The sequence below is a fragment of the Periplaneta americana genome, chromosome 14, assembly GCF_040183065.1.
Source record: "Periplaneta americana isolate PAMFEO1 chromosome 14, P.americana_PAMFEO1_priV1, whole genome shotgun sequence".
Taxonomy (NCBI): domain Eukaryota; kingdom Metazoa; phylum Arthropoda; class Insecta; order Blattodea; family Blattidae; genus Periplaneta; species Periplaneta americana.
In genome coordinates, this window is record NC_091130.1 from 64,344,604 (window position 1) to 64,372,095 (window position 27,492).

The 27,492-nt window shown below is 35.9% G+C and overlaps 1 protein-coding gene across 3 annotated transcripts in view; it reads left to right on the forward strand.

Moving 5' to 3' along the window:
* Positions 1-27,492, forward strand: part of dimm (basic helix-loop-helix family member dimmed) — a 923,739-nt gene that overhangs the window by 43,853 nt on the left and 852,394 nt on the right. The gene's annotated exons all lie outside the window — the stretch shown is intronic.

The window sequence follows — 27,492 nt, forward strand, 5'->3', positions numbered from 1 at the left end:
TACTCCAAAATGCTGTTCTGAGATATATAGAGTTGACATTTTTAAAAACAGTGCAGGGCCTATAAAATATATTAAAATAAACAGGTTTATCAACATTAATGTCCAACATTTCTCAACGAAACTTTGTGGGTATAACAAAGAAACTATATACAAAGAATCGATTTATGCATTCTCCGGAAAAAGGGCCTATGGGGCTATGGGCCCTTATTGCAGCTATGTCCTCAATTGAAATTTCGTTAACTTGTCAAATTAGCAACGGAGGTTTATACACAATGGGCCAAAACAAAACGGCACAAAATTAGAAATATTCTATTTTCGGAAATACATAACATTGATTTATAATGAATACAATGTTGGAAAGGGTAGACTTTAAAGATGAGCAGAACTTTTTATTATGTTTTTTGGGGGTCAATTAAAATCTTATGGAGGTCAATACACAATGACGCGAAAAATATGGTTTTTGAAGACGATTTTATTACTTCAAAATGCAGAAACTGAATGTTGGTAAAATTAATAATAATTAATGATCTTTCAAATAATCAAAATTAAAAATGATGCTTTATGTAGCCGCCATTTGCCCGCACAGCCATTTGTGAGCGTCTTTTCCATTGTCCAATAGCACTGGATATCTGTCTTTGATCAAGCCGGTCCCAACATTCAAGAAGGCGTTGTTTAAAAATGTTCAATATTACGAATTCTTTTTTGTAGTAAACTGCTTTTTGTAGTTGACTCCATAGGATTAAGGTTTCGTTTGAAACTCCAGCGGAAACCATCAGAGAATCTGAAAAATGCGATCTTTCACGCAATAATCTCTCAGGAGTGATATCATGACCGGATTTTGCTAATCAATAATTGTACATTTGAAATAGACCATTCTCGCTGAGCGTAGTTTCTTACAATTTGACGGCCAGATAAATTATTATATTGGTGCAAATGTTTAATGAAGATCTTGTCTTTGTTCGTTAAGCGACCCATTATTCACAAAATGAGAACACTAAACAGAAGAAAATAAATGATGATAGCACAACAAACGGCTTGGCCTTCTGAACTCGTAAGACACATAATGCTACTTCGGCATAAATGATCGATTTTGCACTGCCTTACAAAAAAATAAAAAATAATGTTTAATAAATGGTGAACAATTAAATACTACAGTACTTTCCCGGTCTACACGGACTGTGAAATTTTCCTGTGAAATAAACCTTAAAGTGAAATCATTAGCTACTGGAATATAACCATTTAAATTTTGTGCCGCGTTTTTGGCCCGCTGTGTATCTATAGTTGGCACTCATATAAATTCATCAGTTATCAACGGGTGTCTTTAGGATGCAAAATTGGGGAAGAGGAGCTGTTGCGTAGCTTTCCTTGATGTAAGTAAAGCCAACTATAATATAGGACATGAGCATTTAAAACGATCTCTCTACCATACGGATATGCCAAACAACCTCAAAGACTTAATTATTAATTCGATGGAAGATAACATCATCAAAATAGAAACAGGCTTAAATAAAAGTTTTATCATACGCCTTAATAAAGGAGTAGCTCAGGGTTCTCCTTTATCTCCGGTTGTATTTAACTTGGCAATTGATAAGGAATTAACTGAACCTGAAATAGCCCAAGAGTACAGTTACCAGTTATCTCCTACTGTTAGCCCTGTCTCAATCCTTGCCTTCGCCGATGATTTGGCCCTTGAGTCAGTTTCTATATTAATGCGTTCGACGATTCAAAATTCATAAAAATTGGCTTCAATATTAACTCGCAAAAATATAATCTCACTAACACTGAACATGATAATCTCAGCTAAGAATTTTGGAAATAGAACTAAATGTATTGGACCGGGTGAAATCGTCAAATATTTAGGAATTACATTTTCTGCAGGAATTGTATTTGATCAACCAAGTATTATTCGAACTTTTAGTAAAGATATTGACAAGTTAAGAACCACTAATTTACTTAAACCTGGGAATTTCATTTATTAATGGAATGGGTGACTTGAAGTTTTTCCACAGTTTACTGAAAAAATCTCTATTGTCTCCTTACAATATATGTGAAGCCCGGTGCAGTGGTAGTTGTAAAAATATTAACTGGGGTGAAATATTTTGCAACATATGGAAAAATATGAAGATTTTTATGAAATATAAAAATTATACCAACATATAAGGAAATATGAAAATTCTTGCATTTTATACCTCACTAAATCATGAAAATCCTTGTTCTCAAACCACTAGCAGGCATAGTTGAGAATATGGAATTTAATATTTTGCCTGTTTCTACTAATGACCGTTTAAACTATCTGAGCCATCTCTGCGGCATGTCTTGAGTTGGGAATCCACCACTAGAAATTCCCTTATAACACCTTCCCCACACTTGAGTTTGTAAGCTAAACATCAAATAAAGTTTTAGTACAAACACAGAAAAAAAAAAGAAAAGCTTTAAACAAGTAGGAGAGTAGCTACATAAGAGAATACGGAGTAATTGCAGGAGCTCAAGGATAGCCCTGTCATTTCTCTACTTGAAAAATTCTGTCTGGAAATTATGAGCACTCCTTGTAATGGAGTGTTCCAAGTTTAGCACTTCAAGTTTTACGAGAGTTTCCTTCCTCGATTTTACTAACTGTAAGGCTTTAAAAATGATTAAGTGCAAGACATTTATTACACACATTTTACATGCTCAGCTGACGGTCTCCCAGTAATGAGATTGAGGTTCGAGCCCCGGAAATATAACATTAGTAGTAGAGAATTCGACTGAGTGACAAGCCTTCTCGAAGTTCTTTTTATTTTTCTCTGCCAATCTGTATTCCACATAATCATCACATATTCTGTCTTTACTATTTTTCAGCATGCCAGCACCAGGGTATAACTACCCTATAGCACTTTCTCTATTGGTTTATGACTTAGGGGAGACTGTTATACCTTTAGCATATTGTACCTTTGAACATTTTTTGTTTGTTTGTTTTTTTTTTTAATTTTTACTGCTACCTAGAGGACTCAAACTGATAGACTGTAGAGAAAGTCGCTAAGTAGCTCTGGTCGTAGTTTCGGTTTATTTATTAGAAAGTGTGAGTTCCGTGGACAAAACAATTTGTTTAGTACCAAAAGTAAAGATTTCGTTTATTGATATATGTTTTCTAACACAAAACCAGATTGTATTTGTTATTATCTATCAAGTACGGTGTTCTCTATCGCCTGGTAAGTAATAACATATTTTAATTTCCAAGATTTGTTCGAATCTCTAGTTTTGGGAGCCATATGTGTTTAAAAGTGCTCCCTCTTGTACCTTTGAACTCAAAACATCTTGTTCCATTGAACATGTTCCAAGGTACACGATACTACCGGTTTTTGTTTTTATTTTATTTTAAGATCATGTCACGAAGTAAGTCTGGAGTTAAGAGGCAACAATTGATCCGGATGCCTTGAAAAAAGCTGAAGCAGTTATTGCTCCTCCAGGAAATAAAATCTAAATTAGAGAAGCCTGCTCTGGTTTATGATGGCAAATACATTTTAAATATGATTTTTACAGCTATATTCCCACCTATATTCCATGTATTCCAACTTACAAGAGGGTATGTTCCAAGGTACATGAACCTGTTGAAACACATTACATAATCCCTTCATTTTATTTTTCCATCCTTAATAGATCTGTAAAACAGAAAAAGACATACAAAACGTTGTAAAGGAATCTTAAATAATTATTTCATTTAAAAACTGTCATTTCCCAAAATTAAAAAAAAAATAAATAAAATGTGAAAAGTGTTTAAAGGTACAACAGTCTGCCCTATGATCATTTCAGAAAATATTTGAGAAATGTTGTAACGCATTATAAAAGCCTCGAGAAGGAAGTTAATAAGTTGCAAAGAATGTAGGCTATTATCCAGTAGGAAGGCAAATCGCTGATCTAGCTATGAACTCTGGTTAGACGCCAGCATCATATCTTTATCCACACTTTGATACACATCACATCCTTTAATAAGTGTATTCATTCACGCCACATCAAAGTAATATTGCCTATGTTTGATCGTATTTTATTCAAATTTGCTGTCGGTGACGGAATATTAAACAGAACTATTTTCTTGAGCAGAATTCAATTGCTTTCACTTATATCACTACCGACTGAAGTTGAGATGCAGTTACTGAGAATACTAAACCCGTTCTTCAAGTCACATAGATTATTATTATTATTATTATTATTACTATTATTATTATTATTATTATTGGAAAATTATTGGAGGATTGTTGGGCTTTCGGCGATTATTAGACTTTTCATTATCTAAGGCCAAATATGGATTGCAGAAGATATTTCAAGAAAGTATCGAGAATACATAAGAAGAAAACATCAGATAAGAGCGGCTTAAGTTCCACAAGTGCAATGAAGTTTAGTGACACGAGTAAAAATTCAAGTGATTTAATTAGCTCAAGCCGAGAGGAGAAGTGAATGTGTTTCTGTGAATGAAAGAGCTGAAATTAGGAGAAGTGAAGAGAAGATGACAGAAGTGTGTGAAGTGAATGTGTCTGGTCCAGTGATGATTGAGGATATAGTAAGTAGATTAGATAATACAATTGAGAAGTTAAGTAGGAAGATAAGTGAGAAGATAGAGGAAATGAAAATAAGCAAGGAGGATGGTGGAGGAGGCTAGCCAGGATAGTGAAGCATGTCATATAGAAAATAAGTGAAATAGACATAATAACGATCCGACTGAATAGTTACGCAGTAAGGATTAGCAACAAGTATTATTAGAAACGGAGTGTGTTCGATATAAGTGAACTGGAAATCAAGAAAGGAGTTGTGAAAGCGTCAATTTTGAATTATCCAAATTAAGTCTATGTTTTAAAGATGGGAATACTGATCACTTTAGATGGGGACAAAAGTAAGAGATTATAGTAAATAGTGATTGAGTGTAAGGGAAAGAGGATGATACAATAATGAGGGAATATAAGTAAGAGATATGAATCTAAATTAGAAGAGCGTCTACAAAAGGTATAGCTGTAATGAATGTAATTGTGGCACCGGATATAAAATTGTGAGGTCCACATTACATTGCTGTAAATCATATCATATCATATCATATCATATCATATCATATCATATCATATCATATCATATCATATCATATCATATATCATGTCATATCATATATCATATCATATCATATCATATCATATCATATCATATCATATCATATCATATCATATCATATCATATCATAGATATTTCAAGAAAGTTCGGAAGAAATTATGGCATCATTTGGCAGACTTAAGAACAGAGTTAACTACTCTATGTGAGTAATCCATCATGTGAGTAAATTCATCTCTACTATTCTGTTACACCTTACTCGTATATGAAAAGACCGACGATCCCAGTGGAGCACTTCTGGAGTAGATGATGCACCGCTTCTCTTTGTCTTTCTATACTTATTCTCTTTTGATGGCTCAATCATGTAAAACACATTATTTGAAGTAATGTACAATTATCTACAAGAATAAGTTTAATCAGGTCGGGGGACCGCGTAATTCAGAACACAAGATCTAATTCATGAATTGCTTACTTCAAATTTCGACGTGAACTAGAGATAGCTGGGAAATTTTTCCTTCACTCCTTTATACTGTAAAGGCTGGTCCACAATAAACCGTGAACGGAAGGGGTAACGAGAACGAGAACGAGAACGAAAATGTTAAAATAAACGTATTTAAACGTGAGGATTCACAATTAACAATTGTGAACTCCGTCGCTTATTCCGTCGGATCCCGGCCATTCAGTCACTCTGAACGAGTGCACCTCTGCACATGTGTGGACATTGTGCCACTGTCATACGTCTATGACGCAGTGCATGAGGGTAGGCCACTAGATGGAACCAAAGAGGTTAAACTGAGAGGGTTCGATCCGACAATGGGATGGGAATCCGGTGTGGCTTAGTGTATAAAGCGTCAGGACGTAGTGCTGAAAACCCGGGTTCAAATCGCTGTGACGGAGAGAATTTTTCTCCGTTTCACTTATCTTTCATCTAATAATTGGGCTTTTCTAGTGTTACTGTGAATGTAACACATTGTTCCAGTCCACTAAGAAGATTCAGAATTCTGAATGGATTGAGGTAGAGACCCTGCATTTTGTCGTCGCTGTAACAGTAACATTTTAAGAGATCGGTTGTGTGGAAGATAAACACACTGTGGTAGACGGCAGTCCATTAATGCTGAGATAGTTTTTTTTTTTAATTATTTTGTACCTGAGTAAACTCCACTGTTTTATGAACAAAACTGAAACATTATTATTTTCGTTATAGATTTACATCTTTATCAATTCAGAATAATTTAAAATATTTTTTGACTTTTGAATAATATAATATGTATTGCTGTTTCAGTTAATCTATTGTTACATTTTTTGTATGAGGTTTTAATAAATTAAAACATTTGAAGTACCATTACAACAACAAAAAAACAATTTATTCTTACGAATTACATGTTGATTAGATGGGATTGCAATAAATCACAAATTTCGTAGCAGACTGATGTTGGTGATTGCGCAGATATGTAAACTTAACCCAGATCAAGACTAACTAAATTCCTTTGCTAGCCATGGTACATTTCCTGTAACAATACAATGTCCTGTGAAGTTTGAAATAAATTACTACACATCTTGCTCTCTTGAAATAATATTTTGCTTCCTGAGCTCCAACTGAGTTTCATCCAGGTGTGTTGGTTCCCATACATGACGTCTGTTCTGTGAGCGGATTTTAGACTTCTAAGGATTTTGTATTTCTCTAGAACGTCTGCGTGAAAGAGAACTGCCCGTTGCAACCATTATGTTTAGATTATTATTATTATTATTATTATTATTATTATTATTATTATTATTATTATTATTATTATTATTATTATTATTACTTTGATGGACAGGGTATGTAGCACTTATGGGAGAATCCAGAAATGCATATAGAGTGTTAGTTGGGAGGTCGGAGGAAAGAAGTCCTTTGGAGAGGCCGAGACGTTGATGGGAGGATAATATTAAAATGGATTTCAGAGAGGTGGGATTATTGTAGAGACTGGATTAATCTTGATCACTATAGGACCGATGTCGGGCTTATGTGACGGCGGCAATGAACCTCCGGGTTCCTTAAAATCCTTAAGTAAGTAAATTATTATTATTACCATCATCATCATCATCATCATCATCCTGAAAAGAGGGAAAACCCTAGATATACGTCTTAGCGATCCTATCCTCCGGAAGGTGCATTCTTACCTGCGACAGCTGACAATGCAAAGGTTCACAGTGTACTCACATTTTATGAATGTAAACTCCTACGTTTCTAGGCCACCATGGACTACCAGAAAGACAAGCTGATGACCGAGATGTTGGCACAATTTAACAATACGTACATACATACATACATGAGTGTTCTGCGCAAGGACAGGTCCTTCACTGCAAACCTAGCATTCTCTATATTACGATGCACTCGTTACCCTTTATCCATTTCAGCGAGTGCTGACGACCACTTTTCTATTGCCTCATAATTACAAAATTCAGGGTGGTGTTTTTTAAATACAATAATTATTTTCCTTAAGTTTTTTGTTATATAGTATTGCGACTTTTATTTCTACTTTAACCACCACACAACCGACAACAATGTGACTTTTATTCTTAATAATTCACCGTACAACAATGGGTATTCCACTCGACGCAACAACACAACAGTCGTTATTGCATTCCACACAACGACAATGGCAATACAAGACGTGTATTATTGAGAAAAACAACAATGTACTCGTAATGTCAATGTTCACAATGCACTATGTGCAGAACAAAACTGTCAGTTTTCAGTTCGTTTGCCTTGGCTAGTTCTTCTAGCTCATTGTTCAAATTCACTGCACATCGAACTCAGGTCTTCCGGATGCGTCGCACTCGCCTGGACACTGCCACAGTTACGGACTCAAGTTCACTGCACGTCGAACCTCGGTGTTCCGGCTACGGTCAACGACACGTCCAACTCAGGTGTTCCAGATGCGGTTCTCTGCACGTCGAACCCCGGTCTTCCAGATGCTCTCAAAGGCTGGCTTCCTTGCTCGCTCGAAGACTCACATGTAGAATGACTGGATCTCTGTCGACTACTAGCGCTTTTATTTATTACACCATAGCTTCTGGAATCTTCGAGAGGAATACGCTTCTCGTGCTTCCCTTGCTCTCTCCGCTCCGCGCCGTCACCGCAGCCTTCTCCCCTCGCTCCGTACCGCGGCTGTCGTCAGGGGTCCAAGTTTCCCCGCACCTCCTTGTTGCTACATGCACGCGCAACTCCCTGACGCAACCAGAACATTCCGGAATGTCGCCATAATATATATTACAATACATATGTACAGGATGGGAGGATCATCGTGCTAACCACACGATACATCCATTCTGATTGGATGATCGTCCACCTCTGCTTCGGCATGTGAACGTGAGGCCAGCAGCCGACTGGTCGGTCTGGGCCCTTCAAGGGCTGTGGCGCATATATACAAATTAATATTTGCATAGGAATTACTGTGTTTCATTTAAATTGGTTTGTGGGAAAGACGTTACTGTGCTCCAACCACGAGAAAGTCTCTGCCGGATGAAACGAAGGGGGTAATGCTGTGAATGATTGTTGATGTCATAAGATGTCATAAGGTCACACACGTGGATACTCTTATCTCTATTGGCTAGCTCTCACAGCACAAACCATAACATTGATACAGACATATTGATACTACTCTAGTTACAAAATTAGATCACAGTTAATCTCCTGGTCTTTTAATCTCTTCATACAGGAAATAACAAATGCAGGAGAGCGCATGGTTTTTAAACTGACGTTATAACGGTAATATTATTTATCTACTTCGTTCCAATAGATGACGCAATAGTAAGCACATTCCTTTCACGGTTGATCTCCTGGTTGGAGAACAGTAGTATGGATCTATGATAAGAGAAATGAGAAATATAATTCATGTGAGAAAGTATTCAATTCCTCTAGCAAACAGTGTGAACCGCTGCTAAGCTAGTGACGACAGAATAATCTGACTTACTACTAACTCATTGTCGCTGGCAAGCAACCACTGTCAGAATTGTTCACCTCCTCGTAACGTTTTGTTCAGTTGAGCCTCAAGCTCAAACGTGTCACTTCAAAAATAAAGCTCTATGTTCAAACAGTGCATCGTAATATTAACTGTAATTAAAATCTGAGCTCTTTAAGGTAGGTACTGATAACAAGTTGACTCTGGGGACTGTAAGAGAATATAAACTAATAATAAGCTAATGCAGTCTGTGTAGGTAGACACTGTATTACGCGTATCACATAATTATACCTGCTGATTAAAAATAAAGGCAGTCCTTGCGATGTTTACAATAATAATTATCTTTTCGCACCAAAAGGTTTTATTTACTGGGAGGTATTTGATTTGATAATTTCGATTTCTTTGAATTTCGGTGAAGTCCGGAGGTCCTAATTAGTCAAATCCACTCTCCCCACTTCCACACTGGGTCCCCCTGGGATCTTTTAAGATGCGAAGGAAAGAGTGGTGTGCGGGAAGCAATAGAAAGTTACCGCATTTATCTTTCCCAAGAAAACCTGCAAGTATACGGAGACTAAGAGGAAGGCAGAAAATAGGAAATATAAAAGTGAACTATTCTGTTAGCATTGTATTATTTACGTAATGTTAATATTATGCATGATTCCAAAAAAAAGTTAATTATGTAAACAGAAGTGTGTAATGCGTTTATTTTTGCCCGGATTATTCTTCGTTAAATGTTGACGTCTCGTGCTGCTATGCATTCGGTTGCGTACAGTCCAATTATGATACGAACTTCCTAGCTATCATTACAATATAAATGAAAAACTTTCTTTAAACAATAATTATGGATTTAATGGTATGTGCCTCATACGAGATACACTATTAGTTTCACAAAGTAGTTGTTTACCTGATGATAGTAAGATAATATACTGTATCATATTATATTATACACACTATTTAAAGGGTGTAATATATATTTTGTTATTTGAAGTGTTGTATCAGTGAGGAAATGTCTTGTGTCAGTGAAGTGTGTAGTGTCAGTGAAGTCAATTGTGTAAATGAAGTGTGTTTGTGTCAGTGAAGTTCTATAGTTCATAGTGGCTGTGCAAAGTATTTGAACAGTGAAATGGTTTTGAAGTGTTAGTGAAATCAGGATAGAATCAGTGCAGTGAGTGAGTTGACAGCGAAATAAGTGTAGTGTCGAAAGGTACTTGTGCAGATATGAACCTATCGCACTCGTGAGTCTTAGTTCGAACTTAGGGTTAAGGTACAAATTCGATTTATTTTAAATGTTATCTTAAGTGATCGTGCTTCATTTAATTTAGGATGCTCCTTGTTATTATTATTGTTATTGTTATTATTATTTTATTATCATTATTATTATCATCATCATCATTATTATTATTTATCATTATTATTATTAATTATTGTTTCTTATTAGTTGTGTTTATTATTAATTGTCATTATTGAGTGTAATTAGTTACCACTGCCACCGAGTATATACCCATTTGCAATGTGAATAAATACATAGGTACATATTTCAGATTTACTCCAGGAACGTCTTGTGACGTAGAACGAATATTTTCAGAGTACAATTATTGTTTTTTTCTGAACATAAATTGATAAAATGAAATACACATTGTTATTTGTTATAATGAGGCTGGAATAATAATTGTGTACTTTGTATGTTATTTTTATACGTATGGGTAAATTATTTTAGTTTGGGACTTACGAAATTTATAATTACAATTTATTGCTTTCTTGTATTATTCGTTTATTATTATCCTGTTCTAAAGCCGTGGACAACTGGAGCACATGTTTGATTACCACCCGATTGTACATGTTTGTCGTTCTGGTTCACTGACAATGAGAGCTGCGCTGCTAGACATTTCATTCGATAGAGATATAGTCCAAGCTCACATAACTTAACAGCTTTGTTACCAACTTCCTAGCTCTGTTCATAAGCGTGCGACCAAGTGGAGATAGAAGAAGACACGTTTGAAAATCTCTTGTAAAACTAAGAGTTTATGGGCAGAATGAAGTTTACAACAAGTATGCAGTTACAAGAGTACGAACTTTATCCATTTCTTGTGTTGTCTGTAGTGTTATTATTAAATCTTGCCTCTAATTTCAAATTTCAATAACCTGTAGCGACTTAACTATAGGCCACTCATTGCTTTAAATGCGTGACGCGAATGCTGAGCGCCTGAGCGTATTGCTATCTCTTTCTAACAGAGTGTTGTCCTTGTTTCTCTTGCAGTGAATGCTATCGTATACAATAACGGTATTTTTATTGTTTACTGCGCATGTGCAGCATGAGCCTCACGAAAGACTCATTGAAACACATTAGTTAGAGAGCAATACCATCTCCAACATGGCGTCTACAGTCACGATTTCAGACAGGAAAGAGCATTGCGGTGGTGTCTCCTGTTTAGTATAGAGCTCACTGATATAGGCCGGATCCTGTTTTTATTTATATATTTGTTCCATTTGACCTCAGGAATGCTCTCCCTTAGTGGGGATACAATTTCGCGAATTACTCTGTACTGTAGACCTATAATTGTTTCTTAGTCCTTCTTTCCTTCTTCCGGTCTTTCCTCATTTCTTCTTTTTTATTTATTTTTCTCTCTTCCTCATTTCGTCCTTCGTTTTTTAGTTCTTTTCTTTCTCTCTAGCACACATATTCCGTTCCATTTCTTTTACTCTTATATTTTCTTTTGCATCCCTATCTTTTTTCCTCCTGTCATTTTTGTTACCTTCATTACATTTAACCTATAACTGCTTTGATATCCTTTTCTTCTTCCTACTTTCCTTTTTTGACACCTTTTCCTTATATTAATATTATCCTTCTTTTCTTTTCTTGCTTTTTCTTAAATCTCTTTGTTCTTTTCCGTCATTCATTTTTTTTCTGCCACTGTCAATTTTTTTCTGTACTCATCCATTTCCCTCCCCTTTGTTTTGTTGATTCTCTAGTTCAAAAAGGAGATAAAAGTTAACATCTTCATCAACATTCAATTTTCAAACAAACCCGCAAGCTCTTCCCTGCAGCAGCCCTCGAGCGGGAGGTACAGATTATGGGCCTCTGTTTAAGTAGACAACTCCCTTAAGTATCTGAGGAAACTTGTTGATCAATCTTTAATATGCACCGTCTTCAAGCGCATATTAAGGACGATCCTTTGTATCGCGAGCTTTGAAAGAAGAGTCACTCTATTATTAAAGTGCAGGATCGCCGACAATTCGGTTTTCTGAATCACTTTGTCGTCTGCCAGTAGCTCTTTCAAGAACATGGTTCATTACCCACTCCGCGTCGCTCACCCGTAATACACCACACATCAAAGGGAGCTATTCACTAGTCAGTTCGGCTTTTGCGAAACAATTTGGGGCTGTTAAAGGGTTTTCCTCGGTTTCGAATCATAAGCTACAGTAAAATTGATTCTTGCTTCTCTTCTGTTGCGGAAATGGAGATGTGCATTCGATTTTCAAAAAGACTAACTTCTAAGAAAATACGTTATTCTTTGTGAGTGAGCCCGTGTATTCAAATGTACTAAGCTGAATGTTCCCACCCAAGCAATAGAAGATTAATATTAACTATAATGTACGTGATAGCAATAGACACTTACAGTCGCGCTCAAACCTCCTGACGTTTCGCGAGCACCAGTAATATGAGAGCGCGACGTTGTCACGACTATTCTCTCCGTCCCTGTCTCTCAGCGGCAGTAGTTTTAAACCTTTGGAGCGCGATCCTTTGCCTGAGATTGGTTTGATAGGGAGATGCAGAAGGCTTCTTAACAATAATAATAATAATAATAATAATAATAATAATAATAATAATAATAATAATAATAATATTATTATTATTATTATCAGATTTCATCAAATGAAATTAAAAGTCACAAAATATAAAAACATTGAGTCAGACGTAAATAATCATACTCGCTGAGTTTATATCTGGTTGTGTAATAGTTTTACTTTTATTAGGGTTAATAAAGTTGTCGAATAACAAAAAGGCGCAGTGTGATCAAATAAATTGAAGGATATGCTTAATTTGAAATCGCCCCATCATATTATACTAAATAGAATGCTCTTCACTCCGCCGTTTCTCTCTTCCCCTTAAGGTTTTCCTTTCTTCTTTCCCCGGCAGCTTTTTACTCAAATACATGGGAGTTTTTTTCTGGCAGAAGCGAAGAGTGCGTATCATGTATTTCAATAAAGAAAAATGGTAACAGATACTGTATATAAGACAAAATTAATATACCCGCCTAATACGCGGTTTACACGCGGTACCTTGAACAGCATCTTATCGGGTTTTATTGTATTAATCCATAAAATTGGAACCACTGAGGGTAGAAATGTGAGTTTTGTTTGTGTGCGTTCAGAAAACATTAAACATTCATCATACGTACATGCTGGGTCCCTACAACAAACCAATTTTCCGAGCGCACTTGATATTTGATTTTGAGACCTCTTAAGCGGCGAGTCTGCGTGCCCATACGTTGCAACGCAGCACTGCCGCTATTGGCTATCGCCGATAAGTGGACACACCTGCAAACGTCAGAAGTTTTGAGCGCGACTGTAGATATTCCCTTTTATACGCCGTAAAGAAGCATGGGATACACGGAGGTGTTTTCATGACCTAGGCACTAAAATGAGGTAGTGTGATCAGCATCACGTTACGTCCACCTTTTTTTTTTATTTTATTGGGTTATTTTACGACGCTGTATCAACATCTAGGTTATTTAGCGTCTGGATGAAATGAAGGTGATAATGCCGGTGAAATGAGTCCGGGATCCAGCACCGAAAGTTACCCAGCATTTACTCGTATTGGGTTGAGGGAAAACCCCGGAAAAAACCTCAACCAGGTAACTTTCCCCGACCGGGATTCGAACCCGGGCCACCTGGTTTCGCTGCCAGATGCGCTGACCGTTACTCCACAGGTGTGGACTCCACCTTTATACTCTGTCGAGAGATCCAGTGGTCAAATATGATAGCAGGCTGAGTGGAACCCTGGACCGTTCTGGAAGTTGGTCTACTAGAAAAATCGCGCTACCATCGGAATCTAATCGGTACCTTATTGTCTCAGTAATAATATTAAGTGAAAAGTTGTCCACCGATGTGGAGTAATGGTCAGTGAGTCTGACCGTGAAACAAGCGGGGCCTGGTTCGATTCCTGGTTGGGACGAGTTACCTGGTTGGGGTTTTTTCGGGTTTTCCCTTAACGAATTGAAGCAAAATTTCGTGCTTCACTTGTACAGGAACGTGGCCGTTCGGCTACCCAGACTTTCATCGTATAGAAGCGGTAAGCACAATGAGCCTCAGGCTGCAGAGCAAGCCTTCGGATTACGATAAATACCACGACATAGACCACGATAACAGTTACGACAAGGACCAGGACCACGAAAAGGACTATTAGAAAGACAACAAGGACAATGATAAGGACCATCACAAAGATATCTACGACCTTTATAAGGACCACGAAAAGGACAGAGATATGAACACAAGAACCACAATAAGGATCACGACATGAACCACGGTAAAGAAAACGATAAGGATCACAACATAGACCACTACAAGAAGCACGATAAGGACTACGATAGGGACCACGGTAAGGATCCCTCCTCCGTACAGGAGACAAAAAAGTGAAAGGTTTAAAAAACATAATATTATGTAGCAAAGAGACTTATTCAATTTAAAGCACAAACAATTCATCAGTTTAATAGAAGGTTGTTACTTCTGTTCTAGACCTTTTCTCCTGTCCTCGAAAATATTAAGGAAATTAGGCAGTTACATCGAAGACACGAATAGTTAACTCCTTTTTTATAATAGCTGAGACTAACATGGATACCTTAATTGTGTCTTCTATTAAAATTATGAATGTTTTGATTAGTACCTTTACTAAATGTATCTTGGTTTTTCTTTATACAAAACATCATTTGGAATAGAATGTACTCACACCACTGGCGCAGCTCAGTTGGCAGATGCGCTTGCCTTCTAATCGGAAGTTACGCTCGGGAGTGGATTTCATTCCCGTTTGGGCTGATTACCTAGTTCGTTTCCCTCCTCCCTCGAGGTTTATCCCAACCGTAAGGCGAATATCAGTTAATCTATGGCGAATACCCAGCCTCATCTCCCCTAATATCATTTCGCTACCACCAATTCCATCTACGCTAAATAACCTACAAGTAGAAATTGATACAGCGTCGTTAAAATTGAATGAATGAATGAATGAATTTAGCCATTTTGTCCCGTGAATGACAAAGGCCTCCTATAAAAGGGGTGGCTCGTTATTACTCGCCTGGTGAGCCATTCCAGGCGAGATTTCACTTTGTCGGTCTGTATACCTTTAAAACTAATGTATACTATATAGCAGTAGTCGTCGTTGTAACCTATTAACACTATATATACACTGTAACAATCCTATTTATAGTTCGTATTAGTCCTAATTCTTTCCACTGAGATCTGCCCCTTGCTTTTCTTGACCACTGTTTGCCCGTCGTCTTCACAAACATATCCGCTCATCTGAGTCGTGGTCTTCCCTGGTTCCTTTTTCCGATGTGTGGGTCCCACATGGTGGTCGCGTGCGTCCATCTTGAGTGCTCCATTCTCGCCATGTGGCCTCCCCACTTCTACTTCGTCATCATGGCACGTTCTGCTGCATCGGATGTATTGGCCAGTTTTTGTAGACTGTCGTTAGGAGCTTGTCTTTTAGCGTGACTCCTAATATTTTCCTCTGCATCTTCCTCTGACAAGTTTGGATCGCTGCATATTGCTTCGTAGACAGAGTCCTTGTCTGACACCCGTATAGAATTACTAGGTCTCTAGAGTCTCAAACCTTAATCTGCGGCTGTTTGCTTTGTCCAGCAATATGAATTTTAAACTCCAGAACGCCTTCCAAGCCGATGATATTCTTCTTTTTATCTCTATGTAGTTGTTCTGATTGAAGGCTACATGTTGTCCTAAATCTTATATTATCAACTAAAAAGAAATAATCACAGAGTTTCTGTGTTACATTTATTCTTGCTATATTTTTAAACTTAATGGTGATGAAAATAATGATCTTTAAAGTATGAAAAACTATGAATTACATAGTCACCTTCTAACGTTGTTTGCTTTGTCTGAAACATCATTTTATACGAGTTAGAGTATAAAAGAATGAAACGCAATTCAGATACGTTTTCCTCAACGGTCAATAAAACATTTCCAAGTAGCAGTCGCAACAAGTGTACGTCCCATTTTTCCATTAATGTCATTATCTACTTACTGGTGACAATAACTCATTTCACACAATAATGGGAGTTCCGACCTTTAGCCGTCCACATTGACGAGCCGACTGTACTACTGAGTGGATAAGAATGACAAGTCAAACCATTTGTTTTGGTTTCTAACGTAACTCATATTTAAAAACCCAACTCTTGTGTAACTAATGTCTATCGAAGAGGTTTACAAACTTATCTCTGAAACTGATTATTTCACGTTTTATCATTAACAACACAACTTCATGAGCTTAATAGTTAAGTAGTTCAAGCTGGGAATTCCTACTAAATTCTGCTTATTTAGTTACTGTTACTTATCTTATCCAATCTCGATAATTTATTATATAATGGGCAGACATACGATCTGAGAAAGCTATAAACAAAATGAGTCTCATTTACTTCCATTTCACGACAAGGTCAGACCTCTTATCAACCATGCATTTCATTGTTGTATACTATCTTTACTTATTGAGCTCAGTGTGTTTTCCAGCCACTTAGCTTTTTGTACTCCGTTTCAAGTGTCATTTTCCGTAGGCCCTCTTTACCACCATTGATCTTTTCTGTATCGTATCATATGTCCTAGAAAGCTTTCTTATTTCCTGTAAGTCTTCACTACCCTACATCAACATTGTTTTCAATAGTATATTTATGTAACAGTATTCATTTCACTGTTCTTTCGTAATTCCTCACTGCTATATTTTAGCGTGCTTCGGTATTAGTCGACCAAGGCCAGTGGAGTCCTGCAGCCCGGATAGCCACTTGTACTTCTCTCGCGGTCATATAGCGTCGTCACGATAGTTTGCATTACGCCCGCGTCTCCACTCGCCTCGGTTGAGTTATATATGCTCTGTGTTCAACGTTAATTTCGATGTTATTTCACATTTTGTCACTACTCGTTTAGATGTTCATTCATACTTCAATATTAATTCCGATATTCATCTGTACTTCGTCAAAGTTCCTTTCGAATTTCATCCATAATTCATTAATGTTCATTTTGATATTCATTTATACTTCGTCAATGTTCATTTCGGTATTCATTTGTACTTCATTAGGGAAGGGTGGCCTACACTGATATAATAAGTGGGTACCCTATATTACTTGCCAGGTACTTACTTACTTACTGGCTTTTAAGGAACCCGGAGGTTCATTGCCGCCCTCACATAAGCCCGCCATTGGTTCCTATCCTGAGCAAGATTAATCCAGTCTCTATCATCGTATCCCACCTCCCTCAAATCCATTTTAAAAATTATCCTCCCATCTACGTCTAGGCCTCTACGAAGGTATTTTTCCATCCAGCCTCCCAACTAACACTCTATATGCATTTATGAACTCGCCCATATGTGCTACATGCCCTGCCCATCTCAAACGTCTGGATTTAATGTTCCTAATTATGTCAGGTGAAGAATACAATGCGTGCAGTTCTGTGTTGTGTAACTTTCTCCATTCTCTGTAACTTCATCCCTCTTAGCCCCAAATATTTTCCTTAGCACCTTATTCTCAAACACCCTTAACCTATGTTCCTTTCTCAAAGTGAGAGTCCAAGTTTCACAACCATAAAGAACAACCAGTAATATAACTGTTTTATAAATATTCTAACTTTCAGATTTTTTGACAGCAGACTGGATGATAAAAGTTTCTCAACCGAATAATATCAGCCATTTCCCATATTTATTCTCTGTTTAATTTCCTCCCGAGCATCATTTATATTTCTTACTGTTGCTCCCAGATATTTGAATTTTTCCACCTCTTCAAAAGATAAATTTTCAATTTTTATATTTCCATTTCGTACAATATTCTCGTCAAGAGACATAATCATATACCTTGTCTTTTCAGGATTGACTTCTAAACCTATCTCTTTACTTGTTTCCAGTAAAATTCCCGTGTTTTCCCTAATCGTTTGTGGATTTTCTCTTAACATATTCACGTCATCCGCATAGACAAGCAGCTGATGTAACCCGTTCAATTCTAAACCCTATCTGTTATGCTGGACTTTCCTAATGGCATGCTCTAGAACAAAGTTAAAAAGTAAAGGTGATAGTGCATCCCCTTGCTTTAGCCCACAGGGAATTGGAAACACATCTGACAGAAACTGACCAATGCGGATTCTGCTGTACGTTTCACTGAGACGAGTTTTAATTAATCGAACTAGTTTCTTGGGAATACCAAATTCAATAAGAATATCATATAAAACTTCTCTCTTAACCGAGTCATATACCTTTTTGAAATCTATGAATAACTGATGCACTGTACCGTTATACTTCCATTATTTATTACTTGCCAGGTAACTAATAATATCCTATATTCATGTCAATATTCATTAATACTTCATCAATGTTTATTTTGGTATCCATTGTAAGTGTCCATTTAATTATTTCTTTTCAACGGTCAGTGTTGATTTCAATATTCTTTACTGCTTCGCCAGCATTCAATTCTGTATTCATTGATATTCCTATATCATTATGTCATCTCCAGAGCTGAGATTCCTTTAACCTCAGCGGTGCAGTAAACGATGCAGCGACTATATTTCTAGAGGGAAGAAAGAGACAGAGAATACCTTTACGATGGCTTTCAGAAGCAGTGCTCGCGTGTACACAGGTACAGTCGGGTGAAAAATCTTTTAGCAGGTCAATGAACAAAGTTTTCAAGGTGTACTAAATTTTTCATTATTAAGCAACATTTGCACTGGAATTTAACACAGTAACCTTCATATCATTTTCAAAAGTAATTAAATAAAATACATAAATACAGTACGCTTCTATGATTAACAAAAACTAATAATTACAGTTTGACATACATAAATAAAATGTACTTCTATGCATAACAAATACCAGTAAAACTGTATGACAATAAATTACAATATACATTCCGAATGTATCAAAAGAAAAAGATGCGCAGTCGTGTGATAAATCTTGTTGCATACTTGTAGTACCTGAGGTGGACGGGAGTTCTTCCTCTTGTGTTTCAACATGAATTTTCATATGTTCACTATGTCTTCTTCAATTACAATGTAATTGAACGAAATGTATTTTTTCCGCTCTTATTTCCACATTACATACTTTACAAAATATATTACACCTTATCACACAAAAGTATTCACACCCAAATTCGTTTACAAATATTTGTTGCATGTTGTGTTTTCTTATTTTCGGCACATTTCTAAACAACGTAAGACTATGTTCTGACTAGCGGTTGTGCTCGTAACAAATGAAATGTCCATATACCTGAGTAAGGAAAAGAAACCTTCACGGAACGACTTCCTATGATATCGTATTCTCGTTGTGAGTGTACGCTCGTAACTCTATACGTCAGACTGCAGCTATAGTCTAGACAGCACTAACCTATTTTCAATGTGTTGGTTAAAGGAATCTCAGCTCTGGTCATCTCCGTTAACAGTTCATATATTTACGCCACATTTCTTTCAGTATCCTATATTATTCTCATGACAATATTCTTTCTTCATCGGTTTATATTTTCCCATAACTGTATATTAATGTTTCCTCCAAAATCTGGTCATAGGTCTATGACAGTCATGCCAATTGATGCCCACAGGAGCAAGCGTGCGCTTTAGAGCCCAGGTGAGTCTGAGCGCTTTACAGCGGAAAGGAAAGAGACAGACGAAAGAGGTGGTATATGCCGCTTGGTCGAGCTATATTCAGGGATGGCCAGCAATGATTCAATAGATAAAGGGAAGAGAACTTATTAAAACTGTATCCATGTTAATTTTTAGATTTTCCTGAGAAGTATAAGTGCATTATAAGAATGTAAGTTTTAATTTTGATGCTCATTTTTCACAAGTTTCATTTTTTTATCCAAAAGAAATATTTTCTCAACTTTTCGTATAGAAAAGTGAAATTTTCAAGTATAGGCCTAATTATTTATTAGCCTTACAGAATGTTTTCGTAAATCCAATATACCGCATATACGCATTACTGAAGATAGTGTATTGAAAATTTTGAAAATATTGGCATGGAAATTGTTTGTAAGGAAATGAATTAACAAAGCAACTACTGTTACATCATAAGCAAAAGATACGTGTCCATGTGTTGTAAAAATGTCAGCTCTATAGCTTCAGCAGATTTCGAGAAAATAATTTAATATTCTGATGATAGGAAGTTGCTCACAAATGTCACCTTGAAAGCATAATGCGATAAGAGTTTTGTTATGGAATATTAGTTACACTTAAAACAGATACAGTACCTAGGTAACTTTGCTTTGTACTGTAATATTGTTTTGATTACTTTTGTAAGGCTAAACATACCATCAATATAAATTCCAACTTATCGTGTCATACTCAATCTCTTTCTTTGGAATATCACTTTCTTTATGAATGATGTGTTTCATCCACTTAATACAGTATAATATTATACTACTATGGAATTTAAGTGAATATTCCTTCTTAACTCTATTATGTTATTAAGATTTAAAACACAAATGCAATATTAAGAAATCAGTGTTAGTACTTTTGTTTTATAGACAATATAGATAATATTAAACAGAAAGAAGTCCTATAAAAATTTCTCGTTCCGTTTGAAGTTTGTGCACCACTGTTTTCTTTATCCATCAGGTTGCTTATTCATATACACAACCATTCCCCTTTCCATACTTAGCGCTTGCTGCCCGCGCACGACGTCAAGGTCAGAAAAATGCGCTTGCTTTGACATCACTGGTCTATGGCATTGTTTTTTACAATATCCCTTCACATTTCTGTCAGTATTCTTTGCAATATTCCTTCAAATTTCTATGCCAGTATTCCTTTCGATATTCTTTCAAATTTCTAAAAATGTTAAATTATTTAACACGTACGCAGCTGCAGAGGTTATATCAGCGTCGCTGGTGTGCCAGTAAATCTACTGACATGAGCCTGTCGCATTTAAGCACACTTAAATGCCATGGACCTGGGCCGCGATCGAAGCCACAACCTAGAGCAAAGAAGAACAGCGCTATACCAACTGCGCTGACGAGGCCGACTCAAATTTCTATGTCAGCGTTCTTTTCAATATTCCTTCACTTTTTTATATCAATGTTCTTTTCAATATTCCTTCACTTTTCTATGTCAATTATCTTTTCAATATTCCTTCACTTTTCTATGATGGTGTTCTTTTCAATATTCCTTCACATTTCTACGATAGTGTTCTTTTGAATATTACTTCACATTCCTATGTTAGTGTCCTTTGCTGTATTCCTCCATTTTTCTATGTTAGTTTTCGTTTGAATATATATTCGTGTTTATACGCCACTCTTCCTTTCAGTGACCATACGTATTTCTCATCTTTACTTTCAGTATTTGTTCATATTTCCATTCATCGTTCTCTTCACTACCCTTTCATCATCCGCTTGTTTGTTCTACATCAGTTTCCCTCCAGTATTCGATCATATTTGAGGACTTAGATACAATAACAGCGTAAGTAGATTTTAGTTATTTTGAGAAATTGAAAGATAAAGTTTTAATTTAAATAACTGAATAACAAACACTACTGTGACGTTAAAAGTTACATACATTGTTGTTAACATTCAGATGAGGCATTTCTAAAGTTTATACTTGAATATCTTGCATGATATCAAGGATATAAGTAATTAAATTTTCTTAACATACGCTGTTATTGCTGGACTGCACAAATATTTAAATATAATTTTTGACTAATTTATCAGATGAACATGAATGCACTGTGATTGGAAAACAGTTTTGGATGATTCTTTGAATGAATTAACATGATTATGATTCAGTTTAACGTTTGTATTTCCCACATCATTTTTATGCACTGTTCTCGCACATGTCTCACTAGTAGGCGCCATTTTGTCATATTCACGCTGTAGCCGAGATATCGATTTTGTTCCGTGCAATAAGAGCGTAGCACATGGCAACCATTTCTGTAAGCTCCTGATCTCTAGGAGCTGCGTAAGGAATTAAGAAGAAGTTTATCAGAGAGCAGAAGGTTTAAGGAGTTTGAAAACGATTCTAAAGCAATAACAAATGAGTAGACTTACGCTGTTATATCCAGGTTCTCATTTGTATATCAGTGTTATTTCCAATTTTTCTCTTATTTTATAATTTTTTTTTAAAACTTATTGAGTATGCCCCAACGAGTATAACTCATATGTAGGGGCTACTTATGTTACATACATATGTTATACAATGTAATTGAAAAAGTCATGAAACTACAGTCTATGAAAACAAACAATAAAATAATAATTTATTAAAGAAAGAAAGCAAAATAAGTACAAATAATAAGATGACAAAGTTTTGGGCAGAAAGAAGAAAAAGTTTGAAACAATGAAATAAATAAATCAACTGAGAATTAAAATAAATAATCTTCCCAAAAACGTATTTTTAGACAATTCTTAAAACACCGGCAATTTGGTAAAATTCTATAGGCTAAAGGAAGCTGGTTAAAAGTTGTTGTTAAAAAATAGTAAAGTCCTTTCGTTCCATAAGTTACTGAGCTATGCTGAGAAAAAAATGTCTTTTTTGTCTTGTTAAATAAGTATGTATATCTTTATTAAACTGAAATATAATATTATTATGTATTAAATTATTAATAGCTTTGTACATGAAAATGGCAGCACCTAATTTGATAGTTGATTCAACCGGTAGAACGAAAGAAAATTGATATAGATATTTAATTGGAGTCAAATAATGAAAACCCAATCAATTTCTTAAAGCTCTATTTTGAATAATTTGTAATGGTCTGAAAGCAGTTTTCTTATTATGTCCCCAAATAAATGACATATAGGCCTACATTAAATGAGAATGGATAAAAGCATAATATACATTCAAGAGACAGGATATAGGCAAAGATCTTTTAAGCCTTTTCAAAATACCAGACATTGGAGCAATTTTCTCACAGACAGCCAAAATATGCTTATCCCATGTTAAATGTTCATCAACAATCAAACCTGAAAATTTAACTGATGCAACTTTTTGTATTACAGAATCATTAAACTTTAATTCTTTCGGAATAATATAATAAAATGAAGGTTTAGTAAAAAATCGTATACACAGTTTTTTTTTTCAAATTCAAAGGATAGTGTTCCTTTTGTATTCGACAATAGTTGTATTCACAAATTTTTTCGATGTTATTTTACAAATCAATCAGTATTTTTCCTGTTATTAGTTCAGCTCTTTATATTTTTCTACCACCTTATAATGTGACTTGTTCTGCTGAAACTCTGGGCTTGTTTCTGTGCTAAGTGTTATACTAGTTCTTCATATAAAAACAAGCGAAAAATTGAATTCGGACAATTGGAAAGTTTGAGCCGAATTATTAGATTGTTATTGTTGAAAGAGTTGGCTGATCATGACAGCTTTGTGGAAAATTGGATAAGGTCCAGCGCAGCGCATTCCCGGAAACTCTCTCGCAATATAGTGCGGTGCGCCACGGCGGAAAATTAACGACTCCTTGGGTTGATCCCATGAGGTCGAACCTCTTTCTTGACCTCGGACGCCATGTGAACTTGACATCCGCCATCTTTACACACCCATTTTAACAGGTAAGTGAAAAGAATTCAGTCGCTGAGAACAGCAGAATAAGAAAACAAACAATGGCTGTTGGCTGGTCTATATTTATTTATCCGTTGAGACGTATTAAATTAGCTGAAGTAAAATTTCTGAGCGCAATTAATTTAATTAGTAAGTTATTTTACGAAGCTTTATCAACATCTTAGGTAATTTAGCGTCTGAATGAGATGAATGTGATAATGCCGGTGAAATGAGTCCGGGGTCCAGTAGCGCAATTAAACGTAAGAGGACAAAATACATGTACACATTCATACTAGAATTAGAAATGGATTTTTACGACGTTCGGCCAGACATTCTAAATTTGAAAAAATAAGATATGAAGTGTACATGCAACAGATGAAAAAATAAAGAAAATTAAATTTTAGATTTCGTAAAATATAGACAGTATGTATGTATGTATGTATGTATGTATGTATGTATGTATGTATGTATGTATGTATGTATGTATGTATGTACGTATTTATTTATTCACACTGAAAATAGGTCTGCCCGGTGGCAGTGGTATCTAATTACACTCAATAATGACAATAATAAACACAACTAATAAAACATTAATAATTCATAATAATGACTAATAATAATAATAATAATAATAATAATAATAATAATAATAATAATGAGCACCCTAAATTAAATGAAGCACTATCACTTACAATAAGATTTAAAGTAAATCTAATCTGTATCTTAACCCTAAGTTCGAACTAAAACCCACGAGTGTGACAGGTTCATACCTGCACAAGTATCTTTCGGCACTACACTTATTTCGCTGTCAACTCACTCACTGCACTGATTCTATCCTGATTTCACTAACACTTCAAAACCATTTCACTATTCAAATACTTTGCACAGCCACTATGAATTATAGAACTTCACTGACACAAACACACTTCACTTACACAATTGACTTCACTGACACTACACACTTCACTGACACAACACACTTCCTCACTGATACAACACTTCGAATAACAAAATATCAATCACATCCTTTAAAAAGTGTGTATAATATACTACCGTCTATAACAAAGTTCTTAAGCCTCTTTTTAAATACATTTTTGGTTATTGGTAAAGCCTTTAAATAAAATTTTTAAATTGTTAACTGCCTCCCATTGGAGGTAGCCCAGAAGGACTCAGTATACTCTCCTACATGAATTTTAAAATATTAAATGTTTACATAAATTTGTTGAAAGAAAATTAAAATAAACATATATGAATTATAAAGTGAAGAAAAAGAAATTAAACAGAGTGAATATGATGACTCAGAATTTGGCATGAGCGTTTCAAAACTGAAGTTACGATGTCGGTAGTAAGTGTCTGTGGTAGTTCAAAAGTCTTCCTGAAGCTTTCAAAGAACTTGGGAATCACACCACGAGCTCCAATAAGAAGACCAATCACCTCAGTGTTTTCAAGCTGGTATTTTGCTTTGAAGTAATCAACTGTTGGCAGATAAATGTTGATCTTTTCTTGATTGACATCCTCCGGCTGGCTACTCCCCGTTTCAATCCTTATGGTAGGATCAATTATATATAACCTTTCTTGGTAGTCTGGGAATACACTATGATGTCAATACGTCTAGAGGAGCCATTAGTAGCAAGGCAAAAGACTTCGTCTTCTACTGTTTCAAGTCTGCAGGTAAAGCAATCCAATCCCTGACAGTACGATTGAGAAAAGAAAACTTTCCAGTGTCCGTCCTCTGTCTTCTTTCCCTCAATTTATATGAGTGATCATTACTTGAAGAGTAATTTGGCGGCTGCAATCTATTTTTTATTTCTCTCCAGGCAGGCTCACCTCTGTATGTTTTGAAAATTGCGCATAATCGAATTCGCGTTTTCCAGTCCGTGAGTGTGTCCCATTTTAATGGTGAATTATTAGAACACTTGAGAGCCCGTTTTTGATACTTTTCCAGTGTCTTAATATGTTCTTATCTGTAAGGATCCCAACATACAGCACCATATTCCATTACTGGACGAACATGTGATTTATATGCAATCTCTTTGGATTTATCAGAGCCTTTTTTTTAGTATCCTCATCACAAAGTGTAAGGCCCTTCATGCCTTTCCCGCTGTGTCAGTAACGTGTCCCCCCCAGCCGAATGGTATGGACATGTAAAGCGAATGGATGATGGAAGGCTACCAACCTTCAACAATCTTACCGATGTTGTTGGTAGGCCTTGTAATTTAAATTTACAGCACACGTACGATAAGTAAATAAATCAAATAAGTTTTTATTCATTTATTTAAAAGTAACGAACTATCAGTGTCGCGCACCACTATGTGCTGTGAGGAAGTAAGCAAATATCTTATTATATCTATACTTTTACTAAATTAATTTATTGGAGTGGATATTTGTAAGAAAACAGGAATTAATGTAGATAAGACGAAAGCGTGAAAACCATTTCTGACGACTTCGGTTGTTGCTCTGACAAGCAAACATTCTGATGGGGGCAGATAAAAAAGTTATTTTTTTTCTTTCACCACGTTAATAATGTTAAAAGAAGTGCTTATACAAATTTTGGCCACTCGACCGCAATTGCGAAGGCCTTAAAAAATAAGTTCGACAGAGGCCGTTTCACAGAAAGAAAACACAATTTCATTGGAATAATTTATTGGAACAGACAGCAATTGTTGAGCCATTTTTAATCATATCCCCCACCGGAATTGAGAAATTTGTCATATTATGGAATCGACAGAGAGGTGCAGACGGCTGTGAAACACTGGTTCCGATCCCAGGCGGCTGACTTCTACAACACAAGGATACAAAAATTGATCCCATGGTATGACAAATGCCTCAGTTCCAGTGGGGGATATGTTAACAAATAGTTCAACAATTTCTGTATCTGTTCCAATAAATCTTTCCATGCAATTGTGCTATTTTATCTGTAAACGGCCCCAGGGAAAATCACTTTCTGGACAGCCTCGTAATTGCGGTCGAGTGGCCAAAATTTGTATAAGCACTTCTTTTAACATTAATAACATGGTGGAAGAAAAAAATTTAACTTTTTTATCTGTCCCCACTAGAATGTTTGCTTGTGAGCGCTACTCGTGGGGTCGTTGCTGAACGTGAAAATATCCATCGCTGTTTATTTATATTGCTGTATAATTAATCTGTCACCTACCTACTCCTTTGAAGACAAAACTAAACGTTCTATAAATTATTTTATTACAATATTTTCACAATCGCTGCCGAATAATAACAAATAAATGACACCTATCGACAAATAACAAACGGCGATCAACATGAAAACGTTTGCGTCCAAAAACGAACTATTTAAATTAAAAATGATTAATAATAATTTTTTATTAAGATCAGCCAAAAATAGTATGCAGTACATGTGTTAACTGCATTATAACAGAATCGAGGAAAAGTTAGAGTTCGTCTCGTCTTCTCTAACTTTTCCTCGATTCTGATATAGGCTAATGCACTTACCACGCTTGTATCGCCATATACTATTACTATATTCAAAGTCTTCCAGGAACCTGGACTGTGTCCACTTTCAACTTTATCGACATCTGACACTTCGTTAGACATATGGCGGAATTCCTGCAGAGTGGTTTTCGGACGCACATGACTGACTTTAATGACTTCACACAAACTGCTGTAACTATGATCTCCGTCACGTTGGTAAGCAGTCTGTTTTAAAAATATTCCTAGGCATATAGCCACGTGGCGTGATTTGAGGAAATTAGTTTCAGTCATTAGCTTCGTTGTTGGCTAC